The sequence below is a fragment of the Macaca thibetana genome, chromosome X, assembly GCF_024542745.1.
Source record: "Macaca thibetana thibetana isolate TM-01 chromosome X, ASM2454274v1, whole genome shotgun sequence".
Lineage (NCBI taxonomy): Eukaryota > Metazoa > Chordata > Mammalia > Primates > Cercopithecidae > Macaca > Macaca thibetana.
This window is the reverse complement of record NC_065598.1, coordinates 117,854,493-117,869,372: the sequence shown is the minus strand read 5'-3', so window position 1 is coordinate 117,869,372 and position 14,880 is coordinate 117,854,493. Positions and strand designations below refer to the sequence as shown.

Sequence of the window (14,880 nt, the reverse complement as noted above, 5' to 3'; positions counted from 1 at the left end):
TATCAATCCATCACAGCTGACATACCATCTCTGGCTTAATTCTGTGTGTGTGTGTGTGTGTGTGTGTGTGTGTGTGTGTGTGAGAGAGAGAGAGAGAGAGAGAGAGAGGGAGAGAGGGAGAGAGGAGGGAGGAGAGAAGAGAGAGACTTTGGTGGGGCTTAGAACTAGAGAGAGGGGATGTATGGATCAAAAGGAGAAGCAAAGTCACATTTTCTCCTGCAATTACATTTGAAAGCCTATGAGGTTTGGGTAGCCAGGATGCAGTAAATTCCTTTCTTTTTCTTTTCTTTTATTTTTATTTTTATTTTTTTACTTTTAATAACATAAACAGGAGCCACTCAGAATGCATCCTCTCCTCTTACTCTCTGAGAAAGAGAACAATCATCATCAATGGCAAATGGCAGTTGCATTGAGGCAACACACTGCCTAGGGCCGGCTTTATGCTCAGGAGAGAACACTGCACCTCCTCCTCATGGTTTCTGGTGCTCTACACATTCAGATTAACTCCTCTAGTAATAAGCTATAGAAATGATCCCTGAAAGTATAGCCTTAGTAAATTATTAGTTAACTGAAGCTATGAGATCAATGTAGTAACAACAAACAATGACAACAACAACTATTACTACTACTACTTTTACTGAGAGCTTTGTGTTGGGCTTTATGGCCAGTGATTCACCTGAATTGTCTCATTTAATCCTCAAAACCATTCCAGGCCAATATTATTATTCCCATTTTAAATATTAAAGTGATGTTTAGATGGGTACCCAAATCCACATGAAAGAACTGAGATCCAAATCCAGGTTATCTGATTTTATATCCCGAGTTCTTTGGAAACCATTACTCTTTACTGACCCTGAGATAACTGGATTTCTTTAAGGCTACACAGAAGCCCTTCCCAACCCTTATGAAAAGTGTCTGAGTCCACTTTCCTGCCCTAATAAGAATATAGCGACCACCACTGAAGATCTTAAGGTTATCATTCTTACCATCAGTGGTAACATGATAGAATGATTAATATAATAGAACTGTCAGTGGCACGGGTGTAAGAAATTAGGTATAGGTGATTCATCTCCCCCATGGTGTCTTCTCTCCTCTTTAGTTCTAAATACCGTATGGCTACAAAAACACGCACACTCAGAGTTAAATTTTGAATTATGTATGAAACTAAATGTATCAATAAATTTATCAAACATGTAACACATGTCTACTACGTACCATGTATTAGACTTAAAGCTCCAGGAGAGCAAAGACCCATCTTGTGCGATGGGTAAAAGTTTTATGTTTCTGCCTATTAGACATCTGCAATTACCGTGAACAATATGTAAGGAATAAACAAAATTTGGTTTTCTATGTGTATCTGATATTTTCCCCTGATAACTTAATGGTTAAGGTTTTATTTTCAACAGAAGCTTGCTTCCTTTTTTAGAAAAGCTGAATATATTAACATTGACAGGATAATATAGATACTGTGTCCTTTGTGATTTTTACATTGGATGCTACATTTTTAAAAATGCAAAATAACAAAAGGAGGAATGGAATTCCCAACAATCCATTGCATGGTTAAAATGCATTACATGGTAAGGTAGTCTTTTTCAAAAATAAGTCAGCGTTGGTTCAGTATTGAGAAAATGCTTCAGTGGTTTTATAAAATTGAAAGTAGCACGTTCCTAATCTAGTGAAAGTGAACTTTCAAATATGTCTCATTTTCTCCTGAAATTATGCACAGAACCTGGGACAATGGCAAGCAACTTACCCAAGCATATTTCTATGGTAGCTCAGATTTCCTATTTTTCTGCCTCACACCAAAGCAGTACAAATGGCACACTTGCAAAGTTGGAATGGTGCCCATGTCCACTCAGCATCAAATGCAATTGGTTGCTGTTGAGCAGGAACTAGGAGGCTTACATTGCTCATAAGAACAGTGCCAGTCACTCAATTGGAACCACCCTTTAGGCCCAGATGGGTGAAGCAGATTATTTTTCCTTAAAGGGTAAAGGGAATGATGAACATATTTCTTGCTATCTCTTGCAGCCCCAGAGTGAAAATCATCTGTGAGGAAGGTCACAAATACCAATACAAACTTTTTCTTTTGGTTCATATTATACATTCTAGGATTATGTTCCAAGAAATGTTACCAACAATAACAATCAAGGGCTTGTGTTCCAGAGTGACACCATGATTTGGAAGAGGAATTCAGGTGGGTTTTTTGATAGTTTATAGGTAATGATTGCTGTGGTGCCCAGGTATGAAGGTATTTGATTATATCAGTCCTAAAGCTGATCTTTTGAAAGATTTTGACAGCTTGTTGAATTCTTTTAACCAAGTCCAAATTTCTTAGTTTTCTATTGCTACTATAACAAACTGCCACAAACTTACTGGCTTACAACACTAATGTATTATCTTACAGTTCTGGAGGAAAGAAGTCTTTGAAGTCAAGGCATCCATAATGCTATGTTACTTTTAAAACTCTGGGAGAGAATCTGCTTCCTTGCCTTTTCATTCTTCTAGAGGTCACCTGCATACCTTTGCTTATAGTCCCTTCCTCCATTTCCAAAGCACATTACTTCAACCTCTGTTTTTGTAGTCACATCTCATTTTTCTGTTTTTGACCTTCTTGACTCCCTTTTCTAAGGGCCCTTGTAATCACTTGGGGCCCAACTGAATAATGCAGGATAATCTACCCATCTCAAAATCTTTAAGTTAATCACATCTGAAAAAATGCCTTTTGCCATGTAGGGTAACATATTTATATGGCTTAGGACGTAGACATCTTTGATGGGCCATTATTCTGTCTACCATACCAATCTATCTGTAATAATACAATGCTTTACACTTACAGTTAAGGCACTTGCGTCCATGAGGCCAAAACTGCTTGCCTGATGTTCATAAGTACCATTCTTATAAGTATATAATAAGATTATCAAGGGTTTACCATTTAATCCTAATAATTATATTAGGTAGAAATTATTATAATCCTCATTATGAAGATGCAGTTGTGGAGCTCAGATAAATTAATAAACTTTTCTAAGTTCACAGAGCTAGTGAGTGTCAAAGCTAGGACTCAAATCCAGGTGTTACTCTAAAGCCCATGAAATTTCTTTTTTCTTTTTTATTTCTTTTTTTTTTTGAGACGGAGTCTTGCTCTGTCACCCAGGCTGGAGTGCAGTGGCCGGATCTCAGCTCACTGCAAGCTCCGCCTCCTGGGTTCACGCCATTCTCCTGCCTCAGCCTCCTGAGTAGCTGGGACTACAGGCGCCCGCCACCTCGCCCGGCTAGTTTTTTTGTATTTTTTAGTAGAGACGGGATTTCACCGTGTTAGCCAGGATGGTCTCAATCTCCTGACCTCGTGATCCGCCCGTCTCGGCCTCCCAAAGTGCTGGGATTACAGGCTTGAGCCACTGTGCCCGGCCTGCCCATGAAATTTCTAGTTCTTTACTCTGCCTTATTAGTTTTTTGTTGAGTTTATTTGCTTCGCTTTCTGGCCATAGTATATACCTAAACCTTGTCCATTAATACCACAATTGGGTTGCTTTGGGCCACATGTGGCTAAGTCAGGGCAAATTCAACATTGCCACTGCAAGTACAATTCAATTCAAGAAACATTTATTGAGAATCAATATATGCTCTACCCAGTGCAAGGCCCATGCCTCACTAATGGTGATGACTCATTTGAGCCATATTGATATGTTATATTACTGCCAGAGAATTAGGCTGCAGCCAAACTATTCCATGGTTATCTCTCAGGATGAAAGGGAGCAGATACCTCTTGAGCAGTTCAGTATAAAGGCCATGCCTTGCCACTGGGAAATTGTCAAGTTTTATAAGCTCCTTTAACACTGAAATCCATCTACCTCCAGGAGATAAGAGATAGTTTTCTGCATTTTTTAACTGTTCAAAAGATAGTCCCTAAGATAAGCAGTGTCCCTGGGCTTATGAAGGTAGAAATACAGCTGTGGACCATTGCAGGCTGGTTTACCCAAAGTTAACATGACTATATTTGAAATTTTTCCTTCTACATTTCTGTTAATATTATATGACTTTATCTTTTCAGGGATAGTGGAAAGTCAAACCCAAAGATGATGCTAAGGTGACATTAATCTGATTGTTGTGTTGGCCAATGAATGCATTACTCTTTCAGAAGCCACCCTTTAAGCAATCCATCTCAGGCTTTGTAACTCCCCCACATTTCATACACCGCCTTGCCCAGATGCTCTATATCCTTTTATACTCTAAGCTCAAACTGATTGCTCTTGTGTCTCAGTGCCCCATGAAGCTTTATTTTTTATAGGTCTAATAAACATTTATCATTATTAAAATATAGAACTTTGTTATCCCTCCAAAATAATGATTTTACCTGTTAAAAGATCAATGGAGAGTATATTAGTCAGGGTTCCCTAGAGGGACAGAACTAATAGGATGGATATATATATATAACAAGGTCCCACAATAGACTGTCCCAAGCTTGAGGAGCAAGGAGAGCCAGTCCGAGTCTCAAAACTGAAGAACTTGGAGTCTGATGTTTGAGGGCAGGAAGCATTCAGCACCGGAGAAAGATGTAGGTTAGGACACTAGGCCAGTCTCGCCTCTTCACGTTTTTCTGCCTGCTTTATATTTGCTGGCAGCTGATTAGATTGTGCCCACCAGATTAAGGGTGGGTCTGCCTTCCCCAGCCCACTGACTCAAATGTTAATCTCCTTTGGCAACACCCACATGGACACACCCAGGATCAATACTCTGCATCCTTTAATCCAATCAAGTTGACATTCAGTATTATCCATCACGGGGTGGGTGGGGGGGAAGAGAGAGAGAGAAAGAGAGAGATTGAGATTGAGATTGAGATTGATTAAGATTCAAATATCTCACTCCTGGAATTTTTTTTTCCTTTCCTCCTGAATCTGCTACTTTATCAGAACTTCTTATTTTGCCATATTCTCTTAATATTCCAAATACAGAGTAGACTCAAGAGCTGCTTTTTCTCCATTTATCAAAAGTTACCTAGATAAACTATTGATTTTTGGTTTAGTTTTACACTTTTAAAAATGTTAATATGTGTCAGGCATTTTGCTAGGTTCTAGAGAGACAAAAGAAATCAGACAAATCTCATAACCTGGCGGAGCTTTTAGATTAAGAAGAAATAGATATAGTAACAGAATGTTTTGGTGTGTCTCAGTATAGACAAATACACATAAAGCTATGGAAGATTAGAATTCTTGATAAGCTAACTTATTTTGCTGGATGTATATACTGTCATTGGGCAAAAAATTGGCTTACCGCCTTTCTTTTCCAGGTGTGTGGTCCCACCCTGATTCAAACTTGGATCAACTTAATCTCAGACTGTATTACAATAGTCTCCCAGCTAATTTTCATGTTTCTTCTCTAGTGTTTTAATTTCCCTACTATCCATTGGCCCTTTCCATCCTCTACACTGAACAGATTAATCTTTATGAATTAAATTAAATATTTATTTGAAAAAATCATTAACTATCTCTCCACTTACCTCTCCCAGTTCTGAAATCTTCATTGACTTTCTACTGCTTTCAAGATAAAATATACAGCCCTTCATCTGGCATTTAGTACTCTCCATAATGCAGTCTTCATCCATGGGCTCAGCCCCATCTCCTATAATTTCTGCCATAACCAACTTTCTACTCAAATTAAATCTGTGTGTAATTGCTCAAGCTTTCAGATATATTCTGCCTCTGTAATTTGCTCACATGACTCTTGTCAGAATGTTTTCATCTATCTAATCCCTAGGCAGAACTAAGTCTCACTCTTCCCTCAAGAACTAGCTCAAGTCCCATATCCTCCATAGATCCTTCCTAGTCCACCACATCCCTCTGTGATCATGGCTTTCTCCAACAGACTTCAGTCACCTAGCCTTTATCATTTGCATATGTAATCCTCTCCTGCACTTACTCATCATGTATAATTCCAGTCTCTCTTACTGGGCAATAATCCTGTTATGGACAGGGACTCTATATTGTGCCCTTAGTATCTCCAGAGTTTAATTAGCTTGGAAGATTTTTATGATGATTGTAATGAGTCAGCCATTGGTATATTTATATGAAAATAGAACTCTTTGGAATCCCTTATTTTTACCGTGTATGGAGGGGCCACACACATTGCTTACATGAAAGGCCAAGATGAAAGCTTTCTTATGGATAAAATTAAACCAAAAGTATGAGCCCAAATGCTTATAGGGTCCAGGGAGAGAACATGATTAGGCTGGAGATAAACCAATATTTATTTAACAAACCTTTACACAGTGCTTATATTACACAGTCTGCTTAGCATTATTTTAATTGCTCTACGAGTTTTAACAGATTTAACTCTCACTGAAACCCGACCATTATTACCCTCATTTTAGAGGTAAGAAAACCATTATACAGAGATTAAGTCATTTTCCCAGGGTTATGTGGCTAGTAGGTGATAGGTACTGAATTTTAACTCATACACTCTGACTTCTAGACTCTGTATTCTTAATAACTGCATGGAGCCGAATTTTCAAAAGAAAATGGTATGTATGATGGTGTACTGGAGAGTGTATAACTTAAAGGACATTTAAATTTATTTAAAAGGAAATCATGAGCCAAAATAAACAGGTCTGTGGGCCAGATCAGCCAAAGTACTCTGAGTTTGCAATCCCTGGACTGAATTAAACAATGACAGGCAAAAGTTTATTCTTCTATCCTTAGTAACACCACTTATATTACAGGGCAGCAGGAAGCATTTCTGATTTTATCCTCTTTACCTTGACATAAGTCACATGCCCATTATGGGGATTTGTCAAAGAAAAGGAGATATCAGTGTTCAGTGTCATCACTTTATATGTTTAGGTTTGCAGATACAACTTGCCAGAGATTTATGAACCTTTCAAAGGAACTAATGGCTCCCCTGCATTTGCTCCTATAGCATTTTTTTATACCTTTACCAAGGTATTTATCAAATGTCACTCCCTTTTTGAAATGAAGAATTTTCACTTTTTCTTAGTGTAAAAGATCATCCAAATGCTTACTTACAGATTTTAACAGCTTCTAACAATTTTGAAGTGTATTGATTTAAAATATATTTAGCAAGTTTCTATTAGTGTCTAACTTGAACATTTTGCTTTCTAATACAGAACATATTCTTTTATAGTGCCTCTAGATATAAATTCAGACTTTTACCAGTCCAGAACTTTAAAAAGTAACATACATTAATCTGCATCTTTGACATGTTTACAGCTCTATTTCAATGTTTGTTTTGATTGGGTTCAAAGAAATAAATGCAAACATGACATACATTTGAAATTTCTACATAGCTTAACAAATACAGGAAGTAGAAAACTTCAGTCACAAACTCAAATGTAAAAGAGTGTAGTGTTATTTATTTCTCTTCAACTGAAATTCACCTAGCTTTTAACCTGCATTTTAACTTTCTGCAATAAACTTAGTCCTACAATATAATATAACTTAAGTATTTCTGATTTTAAACTCAATGCATTATGATTCTCACTGCTCAACTCTTCCTTCTTCCCTTCTCTTCTGGGCATTCTAATTTCCTTTGGGTCTGAATGTCAATCTGCTATTCTTATTGACTTTATAAGATTATTCTGCTACACAAGGAAATAAAAATCACCTGTAATCCTAAATCCCAGGAAAATGTTAATAATATTTTAGGACATTTTTTTTTCTGTGCATACAGATCTGCATAGAAACACATGAAATATATGTTTCTCTGTGTGTATAGATAGGCTCTTTATTTTTTTGGCCCATATATCTTTAGATATTCTCCAGAGAGGAAGAGATGAAAGGCAAATTTTCTGGGTGAATTATTGTCTCTTTGGCATCTCTCCCCAAGGCCCCATAGACCATTCCTTGCCCTCCTGTGGGAGTGGGAGAGATTAGTCTATCTAATACCAGTTATTATCTTGCGACCCTCACAAGTAAACATCACAGAAATAAGTTCAAGCTGGTTTTTGCTCAAATCCTCTGGTGATTAATCCAAACCATACAGAGTGGTGCTGGTAGACAGTGGATTTAAAAATTGATTAGTGAGTCCCTGATTTTTCTCTCTTATCCTATCTATTTATTGAGGGTGTGTTCACTGCACTTTCTCATTTTCCCATGAGGATTTTTTCTCTAGTTCTGTGAAGAAGGATGCCTACTCTCTTTTCTTCATGCCACCCTCTTTTCTCTTCAGTTCATTTGTTCTTATTTCCTTTTATTATTTTATTTTCCTTTATCCTGAAGTCCCTGCTTCCCATTTTTTCTGTGCCTGTTATCATACCATCAGATATTTGCAAGTCCTACATCAATGTCAACTTTCTCTCCCCACTCCTTCCTTGTATACCATTGGTTTCCAGCATGGATTGTCAGGTAAAACTGCTTCTTCTTCCTGGTAGAAAGAGTGGGGAGTTCTGAGTCCTATAATTGGAAATGGGGATGTGGTAAGAAGAATGTCAGGGTGATTCTCCACTCTGGATTACTGTCTGCTATTTAATATTTTTATATTCTTGAAGAAAACCTAAAATAAAAATAAACAAAAAAGTACATCTCACACAAGAAGAATTTCTTTTCTGCTAAAAATCCTTCATTGAACCATCATAAGACATTAATTGATTCCTTGCCAGCATAACCGTGACCTTATTATAGAAACAGTTTGTCCCCTTCTCAAGTTGGATTACATTGCACAGCCTTTTTCCATTAACTTGACATTACATGGCATCATTGAGCTATCCTTTTTATTCTTACAATCATATAGCAAACACTTTCTTTTGTGATTATTTTTGAAATATATTTTTTAAAATCATCACATTACTCCACCATGTTTATGCACCACAATATATTTAATTATTTCCCAATGTTTAATGTTTAGGTTGTATCTATGTGTATTATAAAATTTCCAAAAATTATCTGGTATATCACTTGTGCATGTCTAATAATTTCCATAGAATGATTTCCTTAAAAGTAGAATTTTCGGCCAAAAGATAAAATGGGTTGCTTTTTATTAAAATAATTTAGATGAAAAAGTAATTATAATTTTAAATTATAAAAGTAATACAAACCAGGCACTAAAAAAAGAGAAGGGTATAAAATAGAAACTATAAGTCACTTCTGTCATCTCACTCCTTAGAGATCATCATTTTATCAGGTTAATGTCTATTTTTAGTATGAACAATTTTAATACTCTTTTAAATATTGTCAGCTGGTATCCACAAAGGTCAACCATTTAAAAATCCCACTAGCAGTTGACAAAAGTGCTGATTTCACTATATACTCATTAACCTTATGGAATTCACATTTATTAATATTCAACATTTGATGAAGATTTAGAGTTTGAAAGTACTTTTTTTTACATTAACAATACTGGATATATGTATACTTATCATTTATACACACGTATTACAAATATTTGCTCCGTCTTGTAACTAAATTTTTTGATGTGTTTTTATGTAGTTTTTTCATTTTTTTGTAGTCATATTTATCAGCCTTTACCTTTGTGATTTATTTTTGCTTTTATATTTAAATGGTCTTCTTTTTCCCATGAGCAAATAAATGTTCACCTATATTTCCTCACAACCATTTAAAATTTGAAATTCTAATATAATTTTAATTATAATATATTGCAAACATAAGAAAAATATATAAGTTGAATATACTCAATATCTATGAACCAAACATAGATTTAACTGATGCTAACATTTTGCCATGTTTGTTAAATTTTTTTTGGCAAACAATTACAGCTATAGCTAAAGTCGCACCTCTATCCCTTTGCTCTCCCTTTCTCTGCTGAAATTTGCATAACTTTCCTGCATGTTTTTATATTTACTACATATATTTATAACCATAAGCACTACAAATTATTGTTTTGTGTGCTTTAACATTCTGCTAGATACAATCTGTTTCCAACAGATCTTTGTCATCTAATATTATACTTTTAAAATTTATCCAGATAGGTGCCTCTATTTCTAATCTATACATTTCTACTACCTTAGCACATGTAATTGTATAAATGTGGAGTTCTTTGTGAATTACTGGTTCATACCACTTATATATTTTTAAATTGTGTTGTTTTTTAAAAATTATGGATATTTGGAAAGCTCTTTATATTCTTGATCCAAATCCTTTGTGTGTTATATATGTAAAAAGTATCTGTTACAAATCTGTAATTTTTCTTTTAAATTTATAATTTGTGACATACCCAAGTTTTATTTTTGTTTTATTTTTTATTTTTTGAGACGAAGTTTCGCTCTTGTTGTCTAGGCCAGAGTGCAATGGGCATGATCTCGGTTCACCACAACCTCCATCTCCCGGGTTCAAGTGATTCTCCTGCCTCAGCCTCCCAAGTAGCTGGGATTACAGCCATGTGCCACCACGCCTGGCTAATTTTGTATTTTCAATAGAGACGGGGGTTCTTCATGTTGGTCAGGCTGGTCTTGAACTTCCGACCTCAGGTGATGCACCCACCTCAGCCTCCCAAAGTGCTAGGATTACAGGCATGAGCCATTGCACCTAGCCTATTTATTTTTTCAACTTTTATGTTAAGTTTAGGGGTATAAATGCAGGCTTGTTACATAGGTAAACTTGTGTAATGGGGGTTACACAGATTATTGCATCACCCAGGTATTAAGCCTACTACCTATTAGTTATTTTTCTTGATCATCTGCCCCCTCCCACCCTCCACCTTCTGAAAGGCCACAGTGTGTGTTGTTCCCTTCTATGTGTCCATATTCTCTCATCATTTAGCTTCCACTTATAAGTGAGAATATGCAGTATTTGGTTTTCTCTTCCTGTGTTGGTTTGCTAAGGATAATATCCTCCAGCTCCATGCATGTCCCTGCAAAGGACATGATCTCGTTTCTTTTTTATGTTTGCATAGTATTCCGTGGTGTATATGTACCACATTTGATTTATCCAGTTTATCATTGATGGGCATTTAGGTTGATTTCATGTCTTTGCTATTGTGGATAGTGCTGCAATGAACATACTCATGCGGTGCCTTTATAATAGAATGATTTCTATTCATTTGCATGTATACCCAGTAATGAGATTGCTGAGTCAAATGGTAGTTCTGCTTATAGGTCTTTGAGGAATTGTCATACTGCTTTCCACAATGGTTGAACTAATTTATGCTCCCACCAAGACTGTATAAGCATTCTTTTTTGTTGTTTTTTTTATTTGACAACCTTGCCAGCATCTAGTATTTTTTGGCTTTTAAATAATAGCCCTTCTGACTGGAGTGAGGTGGAATCTCATTGTGGTTTTTATTTGAATTTCTCTAATGTTGAGCTTTTCTTTTCATATGCTTGTTGACTGCATGTATGTCTTGTTTTCAAAAGTATCTGTTCATATACTTTGCCCACTTTTTAATGGGGTTGTTTCTTTCTTGTAAATTTGTTTAAGTTCCTTGTAGAAGGTGGGTATTAGGCCTTTGTCAGATGCATAGTTTGCAAAAATTTTCTCCCATTCTTTAGGTTGTCTGTTTATTCTGTTGTTTCTTTTGCTGTGTTCTTTAGTTTAATGAAATCCCATTTGTGAATTTTTCCTTTTTTTGCAATTGCTTTTGGCGCCTTCATCATGAAATCTTTGACTGTGCCTATGTCCTGAATGGTGGTCTTCTAGGGTTTTTATAGTTTGAGGTTTTACATTTAAGTTATAATCATACTTAAGTTTTAAATTTTAATACAGCTCTATTTATCCACTATATCCTTTATGATTTGTATTTTTTTTTTTTTTGTAAAAAGAGTATCTTAATTCAATGGCATACAAATATTTTCCTTGCTCTAGAAATGTTCAAACTTGGATTATCAACTTTAGGTATTTGATTCACATGAAATTACTTCTGTGTATGGTGTGGGGTAGGGCTGTCTTTAAATAAATATCAAATGGGCACAGCACCATTTAAGTAATGATGTAGTAAGGGAACCTCTGCCATATGCTAAGTTGCCATATAAATACTCATCTTTTTCTAGGCTTTCTATTCTGTCCCATCATTTTATTTCTTTATTGCTGGCTCAAAACCTGCTTTTTAAGTCACTATACCTTTATGATGAATCTTTATGTCTGGTAGGGCAAGTTTTTTTATTATTATTCTTTGACATTTTTATTATTTTTAAGCCTTTGTCATCTCCAAATTAACTTAAGGTCAGTTGGCCCATTTCTATGAAATACCTTTTCAAAATTTTAATTGGAATTCTTTTGAATTTGTTGATAACGGGAACAACTGTGAACTTTAAAGTATTTTCTCTGTGTTAACAAACATGGTACATCTGTCTTTATGGTTTGTCTTTTATAGCATTATTGTCTGTGAATGATAGCAATTGTAGTTCTTCATGTTTAGTTCACAGGCCTTTAATTTATTTTTCTTTTCTTTTTTTTCCTACCAACTGGAACCTCTGCTATATGCTCAATAGAAGCAGCAATAGTGGTCATTCTTGTCATTTTCTCAACTTGAAAAGGAACACTGGATTTTCCATAATTTTTCACCATCTATGAGAAACTTTATTTGTTTGCATGTTTTTTCATTTCTTTTTAAAAAATTTTCCTTCAGGGGTACATGTGCAGGCTTGTTACATGTATATATTACATGATACTGAGGTTTGGGGTATGATTGATTCTGTCACCCAGGTAGTAAGCCTGGTCACCAGTAAATAGTTTTTCAGTTCTTGCCCCTCTTTTCTCTCCTATTTTGAATTCCCCAGTGTCTGTTGCTCCAATCTTTATGTTCATGTGTACCCAATGATTAACTCCTACTTATAAGTGAGAACATGTGATATTTGTTTTTCTTTCTCTACATTAATTCACTTAGGATAATGGTCTCCAGCTATATCCATGTTGCTGCAAAGGACATGATTTTGCTCTTTTTTTATGGCTTCAGAGTATACCATGGTGTACATATACCATATTTTCTTTATGCAATCCATCTTTGATGGGCACCTGGGTTGATTCCATGTCTTTGCAGTTGTGAGTCATGCTGCAATAAACATACAAGTACATGTGTGTTTTTGGTAGAACTATTTATATTCCTTTGGGTATATACCCAATAATGAGATTGTGTTTTAAACATTTTACCAGTAAGCACCTCATTTGCTGTGGGATATGGAATCAACCTAAATGCTCATCAATGGTAGACTGGATAAAGACAATGTGGCACATATACACCATAGAATATTATGTAGCCACAAAAAAGAGTGAGATCATGTCTTTGCAACAATATGGATAGAGCCAGAGGCCATTATCCTAAGCAAACTAACACAGAAACAGAAAACCAAATACTGCATGTTCTCACTTATGAGTGGGAGTTAAACATTGAGTACATATGGACATAAATAAGGGAACAATAGATACTGGAGCCTACTTGAAAGTGAAGGGTGAGAGGAGGGTTAGGATTGAAAAACTGTCCTGTACTATGCTTATTACATAGGTGATGAAATAATCTGTTCGTTAAACTCCCATGACACTTCATTTACCTATATAACAAACTTGCATATATGTATCTTTGAATCTATAATAAAAGTTTAAAAAAGTGAAAAGTAAAAAAAAAATTCCTTTTTTTTTCTTCTTGCACTTTATTGGATTGTTTAAATTTCCTTTATTCTCAAGGATTTGGGGTCAACTTACGTGCCTATTGCCTAATGCTCTTTGCTCTGTCAGTACTTGCTTTCTCTTTCTTGAGAGTACTTATATGCATTTAAACAATTCTTGTTTCATTTTGTCCGTGAAATTAGTACACTATCTTGCTAGAAATGGAAGTCTGCAATTAATATTTTTAGTCCATATGGAATTTATCTTAGAGGGTCATATAAACTAAAAAATCCACTTCTAAAAATTTGCCAAGTTGCCAACCAACAGTTCCAGTGTCATTATTGAAAAATTCCTTCTTTCCTTATTAATTTGGAATGGTGCCTAATCATATACTCTTCTTCTATGGGTTAAGATCTACTTCTGAGACATCTATAATATCATGTAAATATGTTTGTCTATTCTTATATCTTATTCTAATGATTATAATTGTAGAATACATTTTAATGTCAGATAATGTAGCAGCCTCTTCGTTACTCTTTCTTTGCAAAATTTTGTTGACTATTTTATCTGGTTTTTCTGATGAATATTTTAAACTTTTGGTAAATTTTACATAAAAATGTTTCAAATTTTGTTTTCAAATAATTAAACTCTTTTAAAGTCACCTTATTAGAATGTTATTTTAGGTACTTCAGTAAGGTCCATATGTTTGTTACATATATTCTACATTCTTATTTATTACTAAGCATTTTTGGTTAATATTTTCTAGATTAAAAATAAACAATGTAAGATAGTGACATGGCAAAACATAATAATACAAAAATGCATACAGTGAGAAGTATATCTTTCCCATATGCTATGTCTTTGTGTCTGACAGTATCATTTTGGAATGCATTTGTTTGCAAATAACAAAATACAACACTAATGATGGGTAAATACATAAGGAATTTGCTCATTCTATGCAGTAAGATCTCCAGGATTAGGCAATCTGGAGTTGGTATGACTGAGAGAAGGCATCAGGGACCCAGGCATCTTTCATCTTTCTACCCTGCTGCCCTTAGCACATGGACGTTCATCTTCATGTTTGCCACCTTATGGTATTAAACTTCCAGTCATGAGTTCATGTTCACAGCAGAAACAAGGAGAAAGAGGTATGACTGCTGCAATTGTCTGAATGTTCGTGTTTTCCTCAAATTCACATGTTGAAATTCTAACTCCCAAGGTTATGATATTAGTAGGTAGGGCCTTTAGAAGGTAACTAGACCATGAGGGCAGAACCCTCATGAATGGGATTAGTGCAACTTAAAAAAGAGGCTCAGAGACACCCTCATCCCTTTCACCATGTGAAGTAACAGCAAAAGGATGGACATCTGTGAAC

At 35.4% G+C, this 14,880-nt stretch overlaps 1 non-coding gene across 1 annotated transcript; it reads right to left on the bottom strand.

Moving 5' to 3' along the window:
• Positions 1-333: 333 nt before the first annotated feature.
• Positions 334-551, bottom strand: LOC126947082 (small nucleolar RNA U3). The gene has a single exon (XR_007722921.1). It is a non-coding gene; the product is annotated as a small nucleolar RNA U3 (small nucleolar RNA).
• Positions 552-14,880: the final 14,329 nt, after the last annotated feature.